The following is a 22,232-nucleotide window of genomic DNA, read 5'->3' on the forward strand; positions in this document are numbered from 1 at the left end:
CTCCCCACTCCCACCACATGGCCAGTGACCTGAGTCCTTCCTACCTCTGTGACCAGCTCCACTCTCTCACGTGTTCACCCATCAATCATTCATTCACTCCAACATTGCACCTGATGGAAAAGGAAGAGAAGAGCCACCTTTACCAGTCCTGGAGCTGGCGCTCCTCTGCGTTCCCCTCCTGACCCATCAGGCAGCTCCCATCCAGTCCAGACCAAGCCTGCCCTGGACCACCAGGCTGTGTTTCTCCTGCCTCACTGTGACTGTTGATGGCAGAATTCACAGGATGGCACACAGGTCTGATAAGAGCACGCCAGGCACACAGGAGGCCAACGTCAGCAGGCTCACAGACAGCGGCAAACAATGATATGACCACGGCTTGCACAAACATTGTTTTTCCCAGAAAAAGAAAATATCAGGGAGGCAGAGCTCTCAGGCTTTCTGCTGATAAATGCCTCTAGCATGTCCAAGCCATGTCACATTTTGACAGGAAAATGAAGTCGTTTTTGGAAGGAAGACAACAGGAATGGTCCCCAGAGGCACCTAAGGTATTACTGATGCTTAAATAGGGGGCCAGTGGTGACCGGAATGAAGCAACCGTCCTAAGAAGCAGAAGGTCGGCTGAGGTGTGAGTGCAGCTTGCACAAGGCCATTAGAATATGAGAAGTGCCAATCTTCGGCCACCTCATGCTGGCCTGGTGATCTCTGGGCAAGAATGACAAGCCCTGCCTGCTCTGGGGCAGGATTCCAGAAGCAGGGCAACACCTTCGTATCATACACCTTGAGCAAGCTCACACACCTTACCTAGGGCCCGCACTGGTTTAGAAAACACAGCCCACCACAGGGCCCACGCACTGGGGACACTGACCAGTGTGATGGCTGACGTCACAGGTCAACTTGGCTGGGCCGCAGTTCCCAGATATCTGGCCAATCATTATTCTTGATACTTCTGTGGAGGCATTATTTTTTAATGAGATCAACATTTAAAGCAGAGGCCTTGAGTAAAGCAAATGACCCTCTGTAATGAGGATGGGCCTTGTCCAATCAGTTGAAGGCATGAATAGCAGAGGCTTCTCATCCAAGGAGAAGAGCAGAAAGTTCTGCCTCCAGACAGCCTTCCAACAAGCTGCAACTCTTCTCTGGGTCTCCAGCCTGCTGTATATTGTAGACTTGTGGCATCTCCACAGTCGGGTGAGGTAATTCTTTGTAATGCCTACACATGTGCGCGCACACACACACACACACACACACATACACGCGCACATACCCATTAGTTTCATTTCTCTGGAGGACCCTGACTGACACAATCAATCAGGGACATGGCAAGGGTATCATGCCAGGCTCCAGATGCCCCCAACCCCCACTTCGGAGCAGAACCTAACTGTGGAAGGAAGCTCCCATGACCACATGGCACCAACAAAAAGTCATGTCTGTGAAGGGTCTGGGCACATACACAGTATCTAGCTGGGACACTGGGCTGACCTGTCCAGGGATAGGAAAGCCAACGTATCTGACCCTAGAGAAACACAGCACACCACTGTACTACCATGTCGAATTCTCCCCAGGCCATTTCACTTTAGACAAGCTGGAGGCATGCAGGAGAGTGGGGTGAGTTTTATCTTCTGGCTAAAAATACAACTAAGACTTCCGTAAAATAAGTTCAGTAAGCCTCCTAATGACAAGACTCCTAAATCCAAGAAACTCTCCCAGAAGGCGGACCTCCAGCGTGCTGTGCACTGCTATTCTGGAACCTATGGGCACACACGTGCAGGCAGGCACTCACACACACACGCATACATGCACAAGGTACATGCACGTACACACACACATGCACACAAATGCCCACACACATTCACACACATACATGCATACACCCCCCCCACACACACATGGCCTACTACAAACACTGCCAATTTCTTTTTCTGGGCTCCACCATTCACAGGGGCCATCACATATCCTGCTAACCAATGCCTTGACAGGAGTAAAGCACATCAAAGAAAACCGTCAAGGGTGTGACCGATGGGAGAGACTTCCACTGAAGGCCCCAGGGACACACGGCACACACAAGGGCACACATGGCTTCGCAGCACACTGCAGAACATACACAGGTATGACACAGTGGTGAGCGAATAAAACAAGGTGCATACCTCTGCGTGGCATGACCGCGGCTTTGGGGAAACGCCCCCTCTATGGATGTGTGTGTACTTATGCATGCACGCATGTGTATGCATCTGAGAATCGCGGAGAAAAAAACTCAGAAAGGCAGGTTGTTAATGGCGTTTACCCAGCACAATGAAAGCGTTCACTCTTTGCTTTCTGTCTTCGTTTTCTGAGCAATAAAAATGCCATTAAAATAATGGAAAAGTTAGTCAGCACATCTTACTTCCTGTTCACACTAAATATCCAACAAGTATTCTTGTAGAAACACTCCTTAAAAGCAAAGGTCCCACCGACAGAGAGAAAAACTTGCATAAAAAAGATAGAAGGCACCTTTCCTGTTTCCCCTCTGAGTCAACATGAAGTTATTTTACAAAGCAGAGAGTTTCCACTGTACTCTTATTTCTATAACTTCCCACAAAGGCTAAAAGCAGCCGTGGTTTCCATTTTCCTGCTGATAAAGCCCTGCTGAAATATATCCTGGAGAAGGTGAAAGCCTGCCAGCCCCGTCCCCGCCCACCAGGGCCACCAGCCCAGCCCGCACAGTATTTCAATTGCCTTCTTGTGTGCTGTAACAGGTTGAAGAGATGCGATTTTGTTTGCAAAAACGGTCTTTCTAGATGTCAGTAAGAATCTCGGGATGAGATCTCCCTGGGTTATCTGAGTGGGCCCTAAATCCAGGGACAAGCGTCCTCATAGATACACTCAGAGGGAAAGACAGACGCAGACACCATGTGATGTTGGAGAAGAGACTGGAGCAATGTGTCACAAGCCAAGGGACACAGGGGCCACACATGAGGGAAGAGGCAGGACGGAGGCCCCCCTAGCACCTCAGAGGAGCGTGGCCCTGCTGAGACCTTGATTTTTACTTCTGACCTCCAGAACTGGGAGAATAAATTTCTGTTGTTGGAAACCACCCAGTGTGTGGTACTTCTTATGGCAGCTACAAGAGATTCATCCCTGTGTGCCCTGTGCTCCTATGAAAAGGGATTATTCCCTTCATGGTTCATTTACAGGGGAAGCAAGAAAGCCCCCAATAGACAGACTACGAAAATGTGTGGGATGAGATGAAATGAATCATCCTCACTGCACCCTTGTTAGGGGTCTTCCCTTTGTTCACACTCCACTCTCCCACCCAAAACCTGAGTCCTCGGCCCCCTCGGCCCCCACCCCACCCCAAAGCCCTTCCTTCCCCCTTCTTGGGCAGCCACCGCTTTTGTTCCTGTCACTGCTGCTGTGTTGCATGTTACCCTGAACTCAGCAGCCTGTAACATGTTACTACACTCTCAATTCTGTGGGTGAGGAGCCTCAGCGGGTCCCAGCCTCAGTCAGCTCATCTCTGCTCCAATGTCCAAGGACACTAAAGCTGACATACCTAATTACCAAGGGCTACAGTCCTTAGAAGGCCTGTCCCCTCACTTATCAGGGTCCTAAGTGGAGGGGACGGAATACCAGGGCTGCCCACTGGAGTTCCCATGGCTGCCCATGGAGCTTGGGCTTCCTCACAGCATGGCTACCACAGGGCCAACTCCTTCCTTGGCATCACAGGGCTCCCAGAGCCAGCATCCTGGTGAACAACGGGGAAGCCACATTGGTGGTCACTCAGCCTCATACCCACCACATTCCACCAATCAAGGCAGTCAGGAGGTAACCCAGATCCACGGCAAGGGGACAGACACCCTGCATCTCAGTGACAGCAATGGCGAGAATTGCCACCATGTTTTAAAAACAACTACAGCTTTTTGCCCAGCTCAGCCACCAGCTGTTTCCAATTTGCTCTGAATTCTAACTCAGTGTTTGTGACTTCAACACTTCAGCCCCGTCCTCATTGGACAGCCTCACCCTCAAGATCCCCTCAAAGCCCCTGTATCCCCTATTGGTACATCCACACACCCTTCTCCTGCTAAAAGTAACACATCCTGTCCATTCTCCTCCAACCCCCAACCTCTCACTGCCATCCCAGAACCTGGGACACACTAGGCAGGCACTGCACGCTCTCCGAGGGGTAGATGGCAGCAGATTAAGTGGACCCTGTGTAGCCAGAGACAGAAACTGTGAAGCTGAGAAACACCATGTTAGGAATGACAGGGACGTGCCCACCTGGCCTGGGTGAGCAGGTGGCGGTGGGGGGGGATGCACAGAGGGCACAGCTGGAGAGACCCCCAAGGGTCCAGCAAGGGAGGCGAGGCCTATCAGCAAGCAGCAGGAGATGGTTCAGGGGCCCCTTCTCAGAGGAGAGGGTTCAGAGCAGGGCTGGAAACAGGGTGCCATGTAGGAAGTCTGAAACAAAATTAAACCACAGGTGCCAGCACAGAGACAAGACCTGCCCCAGGAAGTGGAGCCATAAGAACTGGAGGGCCCCTGGTGTCCTGAAAGGAGAATAAAAAGCTAAAACACAGCCTGTGCACAAGGACATTCAAAGTCTCATTCCTAACAGCCTCAAACTGGAAGCCGAGTGGGCAGCACAGACACCCGTGGCAGATATAAATGTGCCTACACTGTGGCAGACACACACAGGAATATGAGGTGGCAAGGCAAGAGAAGAAGACCCTGGGTGAGCTCAAGCCAAATGTCACAGACAGATGCTGAGTGACACACACAAGGATGTGCTGCAGAATCCAAGGCACACAGAGTTAAGCCAGCCAAGATTAACCTGTGCTGTGATCAGCTGGGGAGTGGTGAGCAGGAGGGCCCAGGGCCCCTGTGCTCTGCTCCTCTTCGCGGGCATCGCACGGCTGGCTCCGTTTGTGAAGATTCAAGGGCTGCACAATGAAGCTAGGTGTGTTTCACAGTAAATTCTGCAAATATCTCACTGCAGAAGGGAGGAGATGGAAAGATGAAAACAGCAAACCGGGCGAGAAGGTTTCGCCGCTGCTGCTTCCTGTCGATGACCTTCCCTTGATTCCAAGAGGGGAAAGGAGGCAGGGAGAGGGGTCACCGCCCAGATGGGTGAGGGGATCCACTGCAAAGCAGTGGGCCATGGGGCCGACCCAGCTGGTCCAAGAAGGCAGCGAAGCCAGTTGAGGACCAACCAGCTCACACCGGTCACAGCACTTGCAACGCCCACCATCCACTGGCTGGCTGTGTCCTGCTGTCCTCCTGGGACACATCCTCAGAGAAGGTGCACCAGCAAGGCCAGCAAGCAGGCCACACCTGGGTCACTCTGATGACCACGAGGCCACAGTCTCAGACCATGGAATCTGCTCTTAATTATCAGCTCTGATCAGACAAGCACTTGGAAGGGTCACAACGCAAAGAACAGCACGGGCCACACTTGTTAGGATTTACACAGGCATCAGCAACAGCTCTGATCCTCAGGGAAGCCTCGCAGACCCAGCAGTGGAAGCCCCGCAAAGCTCAGGATAACTGCACTGTAGCAAATATCTCCTGTGCAGCAGAAGCCGTGCTCTGCCTCCTCCAGCAGCAAGGAGAGGCCCCCAGCCCAGCAGTTTGGGGAGGGTGACACCAGCAGCAATGGACTCCCGGCCTGACACAATTCATGAATAAGGCTGTGCTTGGCAAAGTGTTTTTCCGTCTTTAGTAACTACAACACAAGTGCTGGAAAAGGCTTCAGAGTAGTCCTGACACAAAACGTCTCAGTGGAAGTCTCCGGATGACACCACCACTTACTTAGAGAATGCCACTGTGGCCTGAGCATGGTCTCCTCACTGAGAAAAGAGAAAGGGGAGAGAGCGTGTCTGTGTTCTCAGGGCTCCTTCATTTCCACCGCGAGATGTCTGTGCTAAGCCATCTACCCCTTCTGCAGCTCTAAATGTGCTCATTATTAAATGACACTCTCTTCCAGTTGAAATAAAACCTGTGCCCGCTGGCTGGAGTCACAGAGCGGTTACCTGTAAATAAATGGAGTCTGTATCTCCCCAAAGGCTTGTTTCCAGGTCCTGCAGCGACTGGTGTCTATTTTAAAAATCGCCTTCTCACCACCTCTCTGGTCTTGCCAAGCTGGCAGACGCCAAGCCCTGCTCCAACTGCGCTCTTGTGGAAGGAACTGGAACATGAGGATGGCAGGTCCCTGCACAGAGAGACCTCAGCCCTACAGAACATCCAGGACGTAGCCGCTGATAACAGGCGAGACCAAGGGAGCTGGGCAGCTTCACAGGATTCCACATTTGAAACCCAAGCCACTGCCCTCAGCATTCAAAGACAAGCCAGATATCCAATTCTGCCTGCTCAAGAGCTTTGCTTTGACCCAGTTTTCCTGCCCTGTTGTTCTCGGGCTAGCGGTCCAACACCAGCCCTAAGGCTGTAAGGCATGCCCAGCCCCAGAAATGCGGGGATTAGCCTCACTGAGAGGAAAATCAAGCGGTACAGGAGTACACGGTCAAAGTCAGCCAACGTGAGAAATAAGATAATAATACATAGTGTATGTACACATACTGACTTCATGCTAAAATTTTCACATTTCCATGCAGTCACACATAGGGCCGGATGTCACATGGGGGTCAGTATTTCTCAATCTAGGGGTTGCAAACACAGTTTTTCAACAAATACAATCAAATAAAAATAGCAAGGGGTGTCATAGACAGTTAAGGGTGGCTGTTGTGAGCAAAACTTTTAGTGGCATGTGTGTATCTGTGTGCTCTGTGTATGTGTGTGCGTATGTGTGTGCGTGTGTTTGTGTGTGTGCTGCCTCACAATATAAAACGCATGTGGGTCACTGTCAATGCCTGAAGCCAGCCAGGCATGAGACACCCACACAGCCAGGCTTCCTGACAGTCAGGAAGCTTTTGTATTGTAATAAAAAATGTTTTAGCAATATGGTCCATGCACTGAAACCTCTCTGATGACACTGAATTCCACGTGCATCTCCGTTCAAACAGGGGCAAGAAGGGCTATTACAGGAGTCATCTCATTTAATAGTCCTACAGTCCCCCAACAACCACTGAGGGACAACCCCAGTAAGGAAGGGGGTAGGCCCCACTGAGGCCACGCACAAGGTGGCAGGCACAGAAGGACTTCCAGGCTCCCCCAGGAACTGGAGCCTTGAAGAGGATGCTGCGGTCACCCCGCCCTGCACGCCCACCTGCAGCTGCGCTGTGTCTGGGAGAGGCAAGCAAGGGGCCAGCTGGCTTCACTGCCTGCGTGCCCGTTAGGAGCGGAGCAAGCTGCAAAACACTCACCTGTTCTGGGAACAAAGCACACATGACCAGTCTAGGAAAAGTGTGCAAGGCTCTCAAGACTCCGATGCATATGGGGTGCATGTGCGCTGTATGTGCTGTGGCACGTGCAGCATATGACTGTGTGGTGTTACGTGTGGGGTTTGATGTGTGGTGTGTGTTGTGTGTGTTTTTGTGTGTGTGTGTGGCATGGTATGTGTATGTACCACGTGGTGGGTGTACGTAGTGTGTGTGGTGTGTATGGAGTGGGTGTGTGGGGTGGGGAGGTACGTGTATGGTGTGTGTATACATGGGGGGTATGTGTGTAATATTTGGTATGGGGTGTTCATGGTGTGATGTGTGGTGTATGTATGCAGTGTAAATGTAGTGTGTGTGTGGTGTGGTGTGTGTAGGTAGTGTGGTGTAAGTGTGTGGTACGTGATGTGGTGTATGGATGGATGTGTTGTATGTTTTGTGTGTGTGGTGTGGCAGGTATGTGTGAAGTGTGTGGTATGGGGGGTATGTGGTATGGTGTGTGGATGTATTGTGTGGTGGGTGTGTGTGTAATGTGTGTATACTGGGTATGTGTGGTGTGGGGGGTATGTGTGTAGTGTATGGAATGGGGTGTGTGGTGTGATATGTATGTGTGTGTTGTTTGGTGTGTGTGTACTGGGTGTGTGGTGGGGGGACATATGTGTAGTATGTTGTGTGTGTATGTGTGTGTGTTCTAGAGCTACATTTTTCAACCTTTTCCTTTGTATTTCTCTTTGTGATTTCCATAACAAGTATTGTTGCAGAAAATCAGAAAAATGCAGACAAGCACCAAGGAGAAAACAGAAGGCACATCATCAACTAAACATCTGAGTCGCATTTTGGACAGTCTAGTGTTTTCTAGGCAGTTACAAGTCCTTGCCGTGCCACGTTGGTTCACGAACTGTTCTTAGCACATGATGTATTATGCTGACTTTTCATCCCATTAGGCATATTTTACCCTCGATTTTTAAAGAGTGACCAGTGTGACTATGGCACCTCCTGCCTATTTCACTGTCAGTAGCTGCCCAGGTTATATCTGGATTTTCTATTTAAAAACACTGAGAAATACCCTTTTCAATAAATGCTTCTTAACATTCATGATTCTTTAAATAAACTAAATGTCTAGTTCATTCAGACTCCAATGGCCAAAGGGTACACGCGCCTTTAAAGTCTTTAAAACACTAACTAGGCCAGGCACAGTGGCTCACGTCTGTATTCCTAGCACTTTGGGAGGCCAAGACGGGTGGATCACCTGAGGTCGGGAGTTCGAGACCAGCCTGACCAACATGGAGAAACCCTGTCTGTACTAAAAATACAAAATTAGCCGGGCATGGCGGCGCATGCCTGTAGTCCCAGCTACTCGGGAGGCTGAGGCAGGAGAATCACTTGAACCTGGGAGGGAGAGGTTGCAGTAAGCTGAGATCACGCCATTGCACTCCAGCCTGGGCAACAACAGCGAAACTCCGTCTCCAAACAACAAAAAAAAAACCACTAACCAACTGCCACCTCCTGGTGCTTGCATTAGATGCTGGACCTCAGTACAGAGCACCGAATCACAACTCCTGGCTTCACCACTTCTTGGCTGAGCAGCTTCAAGAATAACATTCTTATTCTCTCTGTTCTCACCTATAAACGAGAGGGAAGAACTGACCCAGTCTTACAGGACTGTGGTCAGAATTCCATGAGACGGACAGAAAGCGTTTGGCATATCATTTATAACAAGGTCACCATGAACATCATCTAGCATTCTTGTCCCATAACTTCTTCCCCTTGTCTCCAATCTTTGTCTTTCCAACTCATCACTCTGAAATGCCAGAGTTACTCCTGAGACACAGATCTGATCGCTTTATTTACTGCTCAAATACCTGCACAATTATGCTGAGTGAAAGAAGCCAGACTCAAAGGCTACAAACTGTATAATTCCTTCTATATGAAATTCTGGAAAAGCCTAGAGGGATGGAAAACAGGTCAGTGGTTGCTAGGTCTGGGGAAAGGAAACTGACTACAAAGGGGCACAAGAGAGAATTTTTGGAGTTATGAAAATTTTCCATTCCTTGATTTAGTGATGGTTATATTTACCGAAACCACATGCATTAACCAAAACTCACAGAATGGTACATTTAACAGGAAAGATTTCACTGTATATAAAATTATAGCTCAATAAATCACACAAATAACCAGAACTGACTCAAACAGAAACAGAAAATCTTCATAGTCCTATGTTAAGGAATTGAACTCATAATTAAAATCTTCTCCATAAAGAAAACCCCAGATAGGCTGGGCACAGTAGCTCACACCTGCAAGCTCAGCACTTTGGAAGGCCAAAGCAGGAAGATGGCTTGAGGTCAGGAGTTCGAGGCCAGCCTGGGAATCATAGTGAGACCCTGTCTCTGCCGAAATTCAGAAAAATTAGCCGGGCATAGTGGTACATGCTTGTAGTCCCAGCTAATCTGGAGGTTGAGGCAGGAGGGTTGTTTGAGCCCAGGAAGTCCAGGCTGCAGTGAGCTATGATTGAGCTATGATTGTACCACTGCACTCCAGCCTGGACAACATAGTAAGACTTGTCTCCAGAAAGAGAAGGGGAGGGGAGGGGAGGGGACAGGCCAAGCCCAATCCTACAAAGACTATTCAAAAATAGTAAGAAGAACCACTTCCCAAATCACTGTGTGGGGCAAACTTTACTTTGATACCAAAACCAAAGATAGTACCAGAAAAGAAAATGATATCCCTCGTGATATAGCCACAAATATCCTTAATAAAATTGCGCAAATCAAATCCAGCAATATATAAAAAGGATACATCATGACCAAGTGGGATTTGTGCCACAAATGCAAGAATAATTTAACATTCAAAAGTTAACCACTGTAATTCACCATATTTACAAACAACAAATGAAAAACCACATGATCATCTCAACAGATACAGAAAAAGTATATGTGGAAATTCAACACCTACTCATGATAAAAGCGCTCAACAAATTAAAAAACTTCCACCGCCTGGTAAAAGGCACTTCATATCTCTACCTGACATCATATTTAACAACAACAACAACAAAAAAAAACTTGAAATTCTCCCTTCCTAAGATTGGGAACAGGCAAGAATGTCCACTTTTACCACTTATAGTAATCATTGTGCTGAAGGTCCTAGAAGTGAAAGAAAAGAAGAAAAAGAAGTAAAAGGCATTCTAACTGGAAAGAAAGAAACTTGTCTTTATTCATAATCATCAGAATTATCTATATGAAAGATCTTGAGGGACTACGAAAAACGCTACTTAAATAGCTACTTAGCAAAGTTCACAGGATAAACAAAAAATATAAAAAAAACAATTGTATTTCTATATATCGCAATTAACAACTGGAAAATAAAATTTTTAAAATCCACGTATAATAATACGAAATACCTATGAGTAAATCTGATAAAACATGTGCAAGACCTGTACACTCAAAACTATAAAACACAGCTAAAAGAAATTAAGGAAGATGAAAATAGAGGGAGATTCCATGCTCACTGGTCAAGAGACCAAATACTGTTAGAATGTTTTTTCCCAAATTGATCTAAGGAGTTAATAAAATTCTAGCCAAAATCCAAGCAGGTTTGCTGTAGGAACTGACAAACTGATCTTAAGTATATAAGAAAATGCAAGGGATCTAGAATCGACACTACAATTCTGAAAATGAAGTAAAATTGTCACACTACCTGACTTCAGGAGTTACTACAGAGACAGTGTGGTACTGGGACCGATGAGGAACAAGCATAATGGAACAGAACAGAATCCAGAAACAAAGGCACACAGATATGGCCAATTACTTTACAAACATGGTACCAACATAATTCACTGGAGAAAGAATAGGCTTGTTGTTGTTTTTTATTTTAAAACAAATAGTGTGAGAACAATTGGATGTCCACATGTAAAACAAGGAACCTCACTCCTTAGCTCTTTCCATTAAAAATTAACCCTAAATGAATCATAGATCTTTGGTGTTTTTGTTTGTGTGTTTGTGTGTGTGTGTGTGTGTGTGTGTGTGTGTGTGTTTGAGATGGAGTCTCACTCTGTCGCCCAGGCTGGAGTGCAGTGGCGCGATCTTGGCTCACTGCAAGCTCCGCCTCCCGGGTTTATGCCATTCTCCTGCCTCAGCCTCCCGAGTAGCTGGGACTACAGGCACCCACCACCACACCTGGCTAATTTTTCGTGTTTTTTTGTATTTTTAGTAGAGATGGGGTTTCAGCGTGTTAGCCAGGACGGTCTCAATCTCCTGACTTCGTGATCCACCCACCTCGGCCTCCCAAAGTGCTAGGATTACAGGCGTGAGCCACCGCGCCTGGCCAGGTCTTTTTTTTTTTTTTTTTTTTTTTTTTTTTGAGAATAGTCTCGCTCTGTCACTCAGGCTGGAGTGCGGTGGCATGATCTCGGCTCACTGCAAATTCCGCCTCCCAGGTTCAAGTAATTCTACTGCCTCAGGCTCCCGAGTAGCTGGGATTACAGATGTGCGTCACAACACCGGCTAATTTTTGTATTTTTTAGTAGAGACGGGGTTTCACCATGTTGGCCAGGCTGGTCTCAAACTCCTGACCTCAGGTGATCCACTCGCCTCGGCCTCCCAAGGTGTTGGGATTACAGGCGTGAGCCACCACACCCAACAGAAATGGATCTCAGATCTAAACATAAAAGTTACAATTACCATATTTTTGGAAGAGAACATAGAAAATCTTTATCACTATGGGTTAGACAAAGATTTCTTAAATAGGGCACAAAAAGCACAAACCATTAAAACAACTTAAAACCAAAAAGTCTGCCCATTGAAAGATATAACTAATAAAAAGGCAAACCATAGATTGAGAGAAAATATTTGCAATACAAGTATCTGACAAAGGCTTTGAGTCGAGAATATGTAAAGAACACTTACAACTCACATACAAGAAGACAACCAATTAAAAAGTGATCAAAGGATCTGAACAGACACTTCACAAAAGAATATACACAAATAGCTAATAAGCACATGAAAAGATGCTCAACTAAAACTGCACGGATACAGCACTACCACATTTCCACTAGAATAGCTACAATTAAAAAGACTGACAACAGCAAGTGTTGGCACGGATGTAAACCAACTGCAACCCTCATACGTTAGCAGTGGGAACGTAAAATGATACAACCACTTTGGAAAGCAGTTTGCCAGATTTTCAATCAAGTTAAACATCTACTTACCATGAAACCCTGTAATTCCACCTATGGGTAATTACGCAGGAGAAATAAAAACATATGTCCACGCTAAGATTTGCCCACGAATGCTCACAGCATTTCTTATATCATTTTTTATTGTGGTAAAATACTCGTAAGATAAAATTTACCATTGTAAAGCGTATAATCCAGTGGCATTTAGTACATTCGCAATGTTACGTAACCATCACCACTATCTAGTTCTATTGGGGTTCAAAAGGAACCCCAATGCATATTAAGTGTCCACTTCCTATTTCCCCACCTCCCAGCCCCTGGCAATCGCTAATGTGTTTTCCGTCTGGAAAGATCTGCCCATTCTGAACATTTCATATCAATGGAATAATACAATATGCAGCTATTAATCTGTGCCTGGCTACCTTCAATTAGAATAATGTTTTTGAGGTTAATTCACATTGTAGCAGTACCAGTGCTTCATTCCTTTTTATGGCTGAATCACGGGCCATGTATGAATATACCACATTTAGCTTACCCATTCATCCACTGCTGGACATTCGGGTTTCCGTCCTTTGGTTACTGGAATAGTGCCACTATGAACAGCCACATATAAGTTTCTGTGTGAGTCCCTGCTTTTAGTTCCTTTAGGTACACACCTAGGAGCAGGAGTGCTAGGTCATATGGTAATTCTGTATTTAACTTTTTGAGGAATCTCCAAACTTTTTTCCAAAACAGCTACGCCATTTTACATTTTTATCCGGAGTGTATGAGGGTTGTAATTTCTCCATAACTTCACCTACGCTTGTTATTTCCCTCCCCACTTTTTTTTTTTTTTTTAATTAAATCTAGTAGGGTGCGAGGTAGTATCTCACTGTGGCTTTGATTCACATTTCCCTAACAACTAATGATGTTAAGCACCTTCTCACATGTTTATTGGCCGTTTGTATATATCACCTGTGCTGACACATTTACCCATGTTTTAACTGGCTGTCTTTGTTGTTGAGCTGTAGCTCGCAGCACTTTGATTCACAATAATCCAGAAGAGGAAACAATTCAAATGTCCACCAACTATTCAGCAATAAAAAGATATGAAGTGCTGGTATGCACAGCAACATGTAAGAATCTCAAAAACATTATGCAGAGTGGGCCGGGCGCGGTGGCTCAAGCCTGTAATCCCAGCACTTTGGGAGGCCGAGACGGGCGGATCACGAGGTCAGGAGATCGAGACCATCCTGGCTAACACGGTGAAACCCCATCTCTACTAAAAAATACAAAAAACTAGCCGGGCGAAGTGGCGGGCGCCTGTGGTCCCAGCTACTCGGGAGGCTGAGGCAGGAGAATGGTGTAAACCCGGGAGGCGGAGCTTGCAGTGAGCTGAGATCCGGCCACTGCACTCCAGCCTGGGCGACAGAGCCAGACTCAGTCTCAAAAAAAAAAAAAAAAAAAAAAAACATTATGCAGAGTGAAAGGAGCTAGACACAAAGAGTATGCAGATGGTCCCCCATTTACAATGGTTTCATTTATGATTTTTCGACTTTACAATGGTGTGAAAGACATTCGAATCCAGTAGAAATGGTACTGCGAGTATCCACACAACCATTCCGCTTTTCACTGTCAGTGCAGCATTCAATAGATTATATTCAACACTTTATTATAAAAAAGGCTTTGTGTTAGATGACTCTACCCAACCGTAGGCTAATAGAAGTGCTCTGTGCACACTGAAGGTGGGCTAGCCTAAGGTACGCTGTTGGGTGGGTCAGGTGTATCAAACACATTTTTGACTTAGGATATCTTCAACTTAATGATGGGTTTATGATTAGGATGTAATCCCATCACAAGTCTAGGAACAACTGTCAAATATATGCTCCCACTTTGAAAGTACTGAAGAAATAAATCCAATCTATAATAATCTAATCTATGCAGATCTGTAATTGCTGGGAAGAGGGGGCTGAGTGAAAAGAGGCAACAGGGGAATTTAGGGGGATTCTTAGGGCCATATAGTCTCTGTGGCAACTACTCACCTCTGCTGCAATAGCAAAAAAGCAGCCACAGACGATTCTGAAATAAATTGGCTCAGCGCCCTTGACCTGCAGGCCTAAGCTTACCAAATCCTGGTCTATATCCTGATTACGGTGTCAGTCACATTGCCAAATACATGTGTCAAAACTCAGTTAACTGTGTATTTGAAGTGAATGTGTTTTGTCATAATTCATGTTAACAAAACTGAGTAAGACAACATTGCCTCTAGTGGGACTCCATGTGGAAAGCACCCCGAGTCTAAGGTGCATCCAACCTGGGAACCACTACTTTCTCCCCCAGGCCTGTCCCACCCACTCCCAAGTGCAGGCCTTCGTCTTAGGGCAGCAGTTCAAAAGCCTCTGGGGAGCCTGTTAAAACAGACGGCTGAAGCTGGCCACTGTGGCTCACGCCTGTAATCCCAGCACTTTGGGAGGCCGAGGAGGGTGGATCACCTGAGCTCAGGAGATGGAGCCATCCTGGCCAACATGGTGAAACGCCGTCTCTACTAAAATACAAAAAATTAGCCGGGGGTGGTGGTGTGTGCCTGTAGTCCCAGCTACTCAGTAGGCTGAGGCAGGGGAATGGCTTGAACCCAGGAGGCAGAGGTTGCAGTGAGCTGAGATCACACCATTGCACTCTAGCCTGGTGACAGAGCAAGACTCTGTCTCAAAAAACAAAAACAAAAAAAACACAGATGGCCGGTCCCACCCCACAGTTCCAGATGCAAGGGAGACTCTGCACTTCCCAGGGGTGCAGTGCTGCTGGTGCAGGGACCACTCTCAGAGAAGCACTCTCCCATTCCTCCAGCGCTCAGTCCACGTGGAACTGAGAGTCCGTGTTGCGGGCAAAATGCAGGCCATCCCTGCCGGGCCTGGAGACAATGCCAGCACTCACTAAGGTGATGAGGAAAATGCTCACAGTCCACCAGTGACAGGACAACCCCATGCATCTGTGGGCCCCGGGCCAAGAGGAGGCCCGACACACACCAAGAGTCAATAGCAGCTCGTGGAGACCCTCCACCGACGGGGCAGCCCCAGACAGCCTCTGTCCCTCCTGCCCACCTCACGGCTTCCTCCTGCTCTGCTCCATCCTTCCCTTCAGGATGCAAACCTTCCAAGCGGGCCTCCCTCAGCCCTATCTGCCCATGATCCCTCTCTACTTCCCCACTTCCCTTCACAGCAGCAAAATTCTTGAAAAAGCTAAGGGCCCTGCTGTCCCAAATTCCCCTCCTTCCTTCTCTCAAGAAACTCATCCCATACTTCAGCCCATCATCCCAGACCATGTGGATAAACCCCAGGTTGTCCTTGGTTCTCACCTTCATGGCCTCCACTGTCACCCTCCCTCTCTCGCAAGCTGCATGTGGCCTCTAGGACGCCCTCGGACCCCTCTGGTTTTCCCCTACCTTGCTGGCCACACCTTCTTGGTTTCTTGTCCCAGGCTCAGTCCTTGGACCTCTTCTCCATCTACCTTGACTCCCCAGTGGTCTCATCCAAACTCCCTTTCAAAATGTCATCTCTATAGCTATAATATATTGCCAAGATTAGGGTCCCGGTTCAGAGCACTCGCCCAAACTCCAGACCCCTTCCTCCACCTTCCTCCTCCCCACCTCCACTGGGACACTTCAGTAGGGCTCCCGCCTGTACTTTCTTGAGAGCCACATCATCCCTCTGAATCCTCACAACTGCTCCCCTGCAGACCCGAGCCTCAGAGAGATGGCAACTCTACCCTTCCAACACCCCATCCAAGACTCCTGGGCCATCCTGGACCCCTCTCTTGCTGCAACAGCCCTCATGGGATCCATCACAGTCCTATTGGCTCCGTCTTCGCAGAACACCTGGAATCAGCCTGCCTCCCACCTGAGGAGGCCACCCAAGCTCCTGCAAGGCCTGCCCCGCACTGCCCTCCTGCCATTGCTCATGTGTGCCTAAGTGTCCCCTCACCACTCCTCACCTCCCCTACATCTAGGGCTCAGCAGGGCACAGGGGCCACCTGATTTTAAATCACAACCACCCTCTCAATAAACCACTGGCCCCTCAAGCGGCTGGACCTGGAACTATCTATCTCCCCTCTCGTTAGCCTCCCATCTCCCTCCACTTGACCATATCCCCCGGCACCCCCAGCCATCACTGACATTCAATACATGTTTTCTGGGGAAGCAGTGAAACTTCATCACAAGGACAAGTGCAAGAGTTGGGAGGGCCCTGAAAGGTAAGCAGTTCCTTCACGTCGAGAACCCAAGACACAGGAGCGTCACCCACCAGGGCCCAAAGGTGCCAGCACTGTGACCCGCCCAGATGGCTCAGCTCCTTGTGGGCCCTCAGAAGGAGGGGGCTATACAGGATAAGAGTGATCCAGATGGGGGAAAAGAATGTGCATCCACCCACTGGGTGGTTCTGTGCAGGCGTGAAGGCAGGCGGCTCCTGGCAGCACAACAATGAATGTGTGCCAAGACCCTCAGCCCTCAAAGATGGCCCAGGGCTCAGAGCCCCACCACAGCCCTGCTGCAGCACCCGGCTGTGCCCTCACAGCACATGGGACACACCAGTCAGGAGCAACAACAAACAAAAGCTCCCAAACTCACAGTGAGAACCAAGTGGGCCAACTGCAGGCCTAACGGGAAACTTTCTGTCCTTCCAAACAAAATCAAAACACACATACAAATCAGAGGGCCCAGCAAACACCCAAATTCTACATCAAGGCAAATTAGGTTCTGGCTGCTCAAGCAACTCTAATTTCTTGCAACAGATCAGGAAAACACAAAAACTGTTACAATTCTAAGCAACTTCTACTTTTTACTTTGTAGACTTCCATGCAGCATCACCACTTACGTTTCTGCTATAGCTTTAGGTTACTTAACATATTCTCTACTAAATGGAAAGAGAAAACAAAGGCATCACGTAAAATGCTGGAACAAGCCCCAGGTCCAGGTTAGCCAGCCGGCAATGGGGACCCCCCTGGCACAGGCTCCAGACCAGACTTGGCCTTCATTTCTGTACTGAGTGTAAGGATGACCCTTCTGTGGCTGGACTGTACTATGATTTAATTGTCAGGGTCTTCATCTTGTCTCCCCCAATGCTGATAGTAGCGTATTGATTTCTATCTTTCATAGCCCACAAAGCACATATTCAGAGGGTCAATAACTATTGATTCATTGATTGCCTCATGGAAGCCAATGTATCTGTTATTAAGATGTGTAGAAACATGAACTTCCACAAATTAACTTCTATTTAAAATGCCGGAGGAAAGTATATGACCTAATGAAGACCACTTTTTAAAAATTCATTTTGTAATTATAAAAATAATTCTTTGTAACAGAAACAAACCACACATAAGTACAAAAAGAAGACAAAGTACAGGTTCCCTCTTCCTCTTCCCTCTCCTCCCCCAACACACACTCACTCACATTCACACACGCTCCACCCTTTGCTAACTGTGAAGTGCTGCTTCCACTCGGGGCTGTGTCCCTAGAGCCTGGGGCAGTGCCTGGCACCAGGCCACACACACCCCATAATGATCTGCTGAATGCCAGGTGTGTGTCCTTCCAGATGGGCTTCCGTGCTGAGTGCCTGCACTTGTGCATGGAGAGGGTACATTCTCTATACTCTACACTAAGGAGTGACGTTTCTACTTAATATATTGGCACATCTTTTAAAGTAAACCTTTGAATGATGCCATCATGAAGTAAAGAATCCAATGGCATGTTTTACAGGGAGGAATTGGAGATCTCCGATTATTATTAACTTTTTATGATGGAGAAATTTCAAAGTGCACGGAAGTAGCCAGAGCAGAACAAAGAACCCAGGCACTCTCATCCAGACCCCAACTGTCCACTCAGACCATCTCGCCCTCCTCATCCCCTCTGCTTCCCCACCTCACACTGATCTGAGGCAGATCCCAAACACCATTTCATCTATGAACACCCAGTATCTATCGCTAAAGGATGAAGATTATTCTAACATAACCACAATGCAGTGATTAAGGAATTCCTTAAAATCATCATTCACTCCACAAACGTCCATGAGACACATCGATAGCCTAATTTTCGAAGGAGTGATTCTTGGATCAAATGCCGATCCAAGTGACAGCTCTGGATCAGGCTTTGATCGAAGCCAGAAATCCTGGGATGCCACTTAGACGTGACCCAGGGCAGGGATGCAGTCATTGCTTTCATGGGCAGCATCTGAAACTTCTGGACCAAATAACAGGACCCTGCCTACCCCCCACTGAGGCTTGCACAGGTGCTGTGGGAAGGTGGCTGTGAGGTTCTGCACCCTCAGACTGTTGTTGATGCCCCAGGGGTAGCAGCAAGGCAGTGGAAAGCTGGGGCCCCTGCTGCGACACCCCCAGGTAAAGGCAAATTCGCTCAGGGAGGGTCACAGAAGCTGGAAAGTGAGCCACAAGCAGCAAAGCAATTTGCTTATCCTAAGGATCGCCTTAATTAGCGTGCCGAAATCACCACCCGGCTTCCAGGGAAGGCCCTGGCACACCCTCTCCACCTGACTGAATCAGCAGCTATCTCCTCCTAATAAATCTCTGCTTTCCCATGTCATCTCCCAACAGCAAAGTCCCCAGCAAACCTCTCCCTGTCGTGTGCAGGGGAGCCTGCTCCTCCCTTGCTCTACAAGCTCAGCTCTTGAGTGACACCCTGAGACGTCCAGGACAGCCCCGGACCCTGAATGGCAATAGTGATAGGGATGGGGATGCAATGGGCAGGGCTGAGGAGCTGCACCTGCCAAGCCCAGGGCGGACCCTGGCCCAGGGAAGAGAGGACCCATCCCAGGTGCCTCTGCCACCTCCCTTCTCACCTTCCAGTTTTCTTCCTGGAATCGTCCAAGTTCAAAGAAGAAATAACTGCCCTGGTTGGGAACAGCAGGCAGCAGCCTTTCTCTCATCAACTAAGCTCAATAGTCAGCCCATGGCACGTTTATTCCTATATTTCCACATGGCAAGTTTCACCCCCATGGGTCCTAGCTCCAACCCCGGAGCTCTGGCTCCAGGGGATCAGGAGGAGAATCTGCAACCAACCTCCTGGACCCAACCATCCCTCTCTCCCCACCAGAAATGGAACCAAGAGAGGCAGAAGCCTGAACAGGCTCAATCCAGAAGCACAGAAGATAGAGAAAATCATTGATCTTTGCAATGCATTATTGATTCTGCTGTTGTGCTGGCAGCCGCGGATGTTCCCTCCCTCCTCAGTCAAAGCCGGCCATTAGCGCGCACTCCCAAGCTTTGGCCTGGACGCACCCGCTTGGTGTGGGGAAAGTGGCTCTAGATAACACCTGCCTCCAGTGGTCCGCATGGAAAGGACTGTCCACAAGTGGATGATGTCACCAAGGACATCTCCCTGGCCCCAGACCCACTGGACAGCTAGTGCAACATGGTCGCTGGTCTTGCACTCCAAACGCTGAGTGCCCAGGACCCCCGGCTCTCAGAGAGGGTCTGTGCAAGGCTGCATTTTCAGCAGACTCTGGGTGTGCTTGTCAGGAGCTGGGCCCCCTCCCATGGAGTGCCTCCCTTGTGCTGTGCTGCAAAACCCTGGGCTAGCATGGCAGCTGGGGCTCGGCTTCCCCACGGTGGCCTTTGCCTGTCTGCACTCTGACATACAGCCACTGAGCTCCTCCGTCTACCAACTCCTGAGCAGCCCACCCTCCTGGGACCCCAGGGCTGCTCCTGGCACCAGTGATGTGTTTTTATTTCTTTGTTTGAGTTGCTGAGTGTACCATGTACACTTTTCTCAGTCTGAAGGTCTGGCCTTCTGGGGGGGGCAGTCTTTGCCCACAGAAACAGGCCAGCGCATCCCTCATCCTCCCACCCCAGCCTCCCTGAAGGGTATGCTGAGCCCGCCTGCTTTCTTCTTCTGGCTGACGACTACCAAGACATGATATACACAGACACCAACTGTCAAAACGACAATCAGGGCATTATCATCTCTACCAGAATCCTGCCCCTGCACTGGCCAGAGCTGCCTGTTTCTGGGACACAGTAAACATTACCAAATAACCTCGCCTGGGCAGCCAGCAGGCAGGCCCCAGGCCTAGGACACGTATGAGGTGACAGGCCACTGGTGTCACTTCACCCCCAGGAAAGGAAACTTCCGTTCAGTGGCGCCTGGTGGATTTGAAAAGACTCAGAGCAGCAGGGTGAGATGCTTGGCCCCAGGCCCCACGTCCAGCTTGGCCTTCGGGGGCCTGGCCACCCACGAGCCTGGGATGTGCTCAACACAGAGTGAGGTTTTCCAAACAAAAGCAAAGCAACTTCATGTGGCAAACGTTCCGGAAAGCAGGACACAGCCCTCAATACCAGGCCTCTTTTGACGCAAACTGCCCACCTACAGACTCCCATTCACCCACGCCCGCACCTATCCCCCAAAATACGAAGCCAGATAAATAAAGAGGACAACCACGAGCTCAATTCTCCTTTACATGTTTTTACTGGCATAACCCCAGTAGAGCCAGCCCCTTGCAGCTCACCAGGCGGCTGCAACAGGTGCAGCCCAAGCTAAGGCTTGTGGTTCTCCTGGGTTGTTCTACAATAATGCAGCCAAAACCCTAAAGGAAACCGAGGCCTGCAGCTGCAGCACTCACTGCCAAGGCGGCGACCTGACCACTGCGGCCCAACCTGCCCCACCTGTCTGAGTGCGCGGCGCCGGGTCCAGTGCACAGGGGCCGCGGCCTCCGCAACCAAAATAGAAGCCCGCGGGGGCCCGGCCGGAGCCCGGGCTGGCCGGAGCGAGGCCTGACCTAGCGGGGCCAGACCGGGCGGGCCGGGGCGCGACGGGGCCTGGCCGAGCGCGCCGCCCCCTCCCTGGCCGGGGTCTGCAGCGCGCCCCCGCTCCCCCGCGCCCAGGGGAGCCACCTGCGCGCAGGGACTGGGGAGCCAACCGGGAAGGGGAGAAGGCCGGGAAGGGATCGCAGAGGGGTTCAGGGGGTCGGAGGGGTTCAGGGAGGGGTCCGGGTAGGTGTCTCCGGGAGGCGTCCCGGGAGGGGCCCCGGGGGGATCCAGGAAGGAGTCCAGGGGTCCGGGGGATTTTAGAAGGGGGCTCCTGCAGGGGTTCGAGGAGGGCCCCGAGGGTCCGGGGAGGAGCCTAGAGGTGTGGAGCAGGGGCTCCGCGGAGGGTCCAGGCCGCCCCCAGCGCACCTGCCCAGCCTCGCGCGCCCTCCCTCCCGCGCCAGCCCAGCCGCTTACCTGGAGCGCGCCTCCTGCTCTCGGCGGCTCCCAGCCGGGCGAGTTCGGGCGCCAGGAATGGCGGCGGCGGCGGCGGCGGCGGCGGGAGGCGGCCGGGCCAGGGAAGGGGCGGCGGGGAGGCCCGGCGGCGGCGACTGTGATGCTGCGGCGCGCGAGGGCGCGGAGGCCGGCGCGGGGACGGAGGGCGCGGGGCGGGCGCGCAGGCCCCTCCTCCGCTCCCCCTCCCTTCCCGCCTCCTCCCCTTTCCCTTCCCCTCCCCCTTCTTCTCTTCCCTCCCCTGGCCCCGCCCCTTTCTTCCTCCTCCCTCCTCCTCGCCCCTGTTCACCTCCCTCCTTCCCCTCCCCCAACCTCTCTTTTCCTCTCTTCTCTTTTTCCTCGTCTTTCTTCACCTTCGTAACACTCTTCCACCTCTCTCCCCTTCTTCCCACTTTTGCTTCCCACTCCTTCCTCCTCACCTCCCATCTCTCTTGCCTCCCCGCCAGGCCCAGAGGGTTATCCCTCAGCCCTGGCTTGGTCTGTGCTGAGTCAAGCACCCTCCCAGAACCAAGAGGTGC

The 22,232-nt window shown here is 49.9% G+C and overlaps 1 protein-coding gene across 16 annotated transcripts in view; it reads right to left on the reverse strand.

Annotated features, from left to right (window-relative positions):
• SEMA4D (semaphorin 4D) overlaps positions 1-21,843 on the reverse strand; it is a 134,646-nt gene extending 112,803 nt beyond the window's left edge. For all 16 annotated transcript variants that reach the window (XM_077966305.1, XM_077966316.1, XM_077966312.1 and 13 more), the window contains exon 1: positions 21,679-21,843. The gene's annotated coding sequence lies outside the window, so the exon portion shown is untranslated. The remainder of the gene's footprint in view (positions 1-21,678) is intronic.
• Positions 21,844-22,232: the final 389 nt, after the last annotated feature.

Source organism: Macaca mulatta, chromosome 15, assembly GCF_049350105.2.
Source record: "Macaca mulatta isolate MMU2019108-1 chromosome 15, T2T-MMU8v2.0, whole genome shotgun sequence".
Classification (NCBI taxonomy): Eukaryota; Metazoa; Chordata; class Mammalia; order Primates; family Cercopithecidae; genus Macaca; species Macaca mulatta.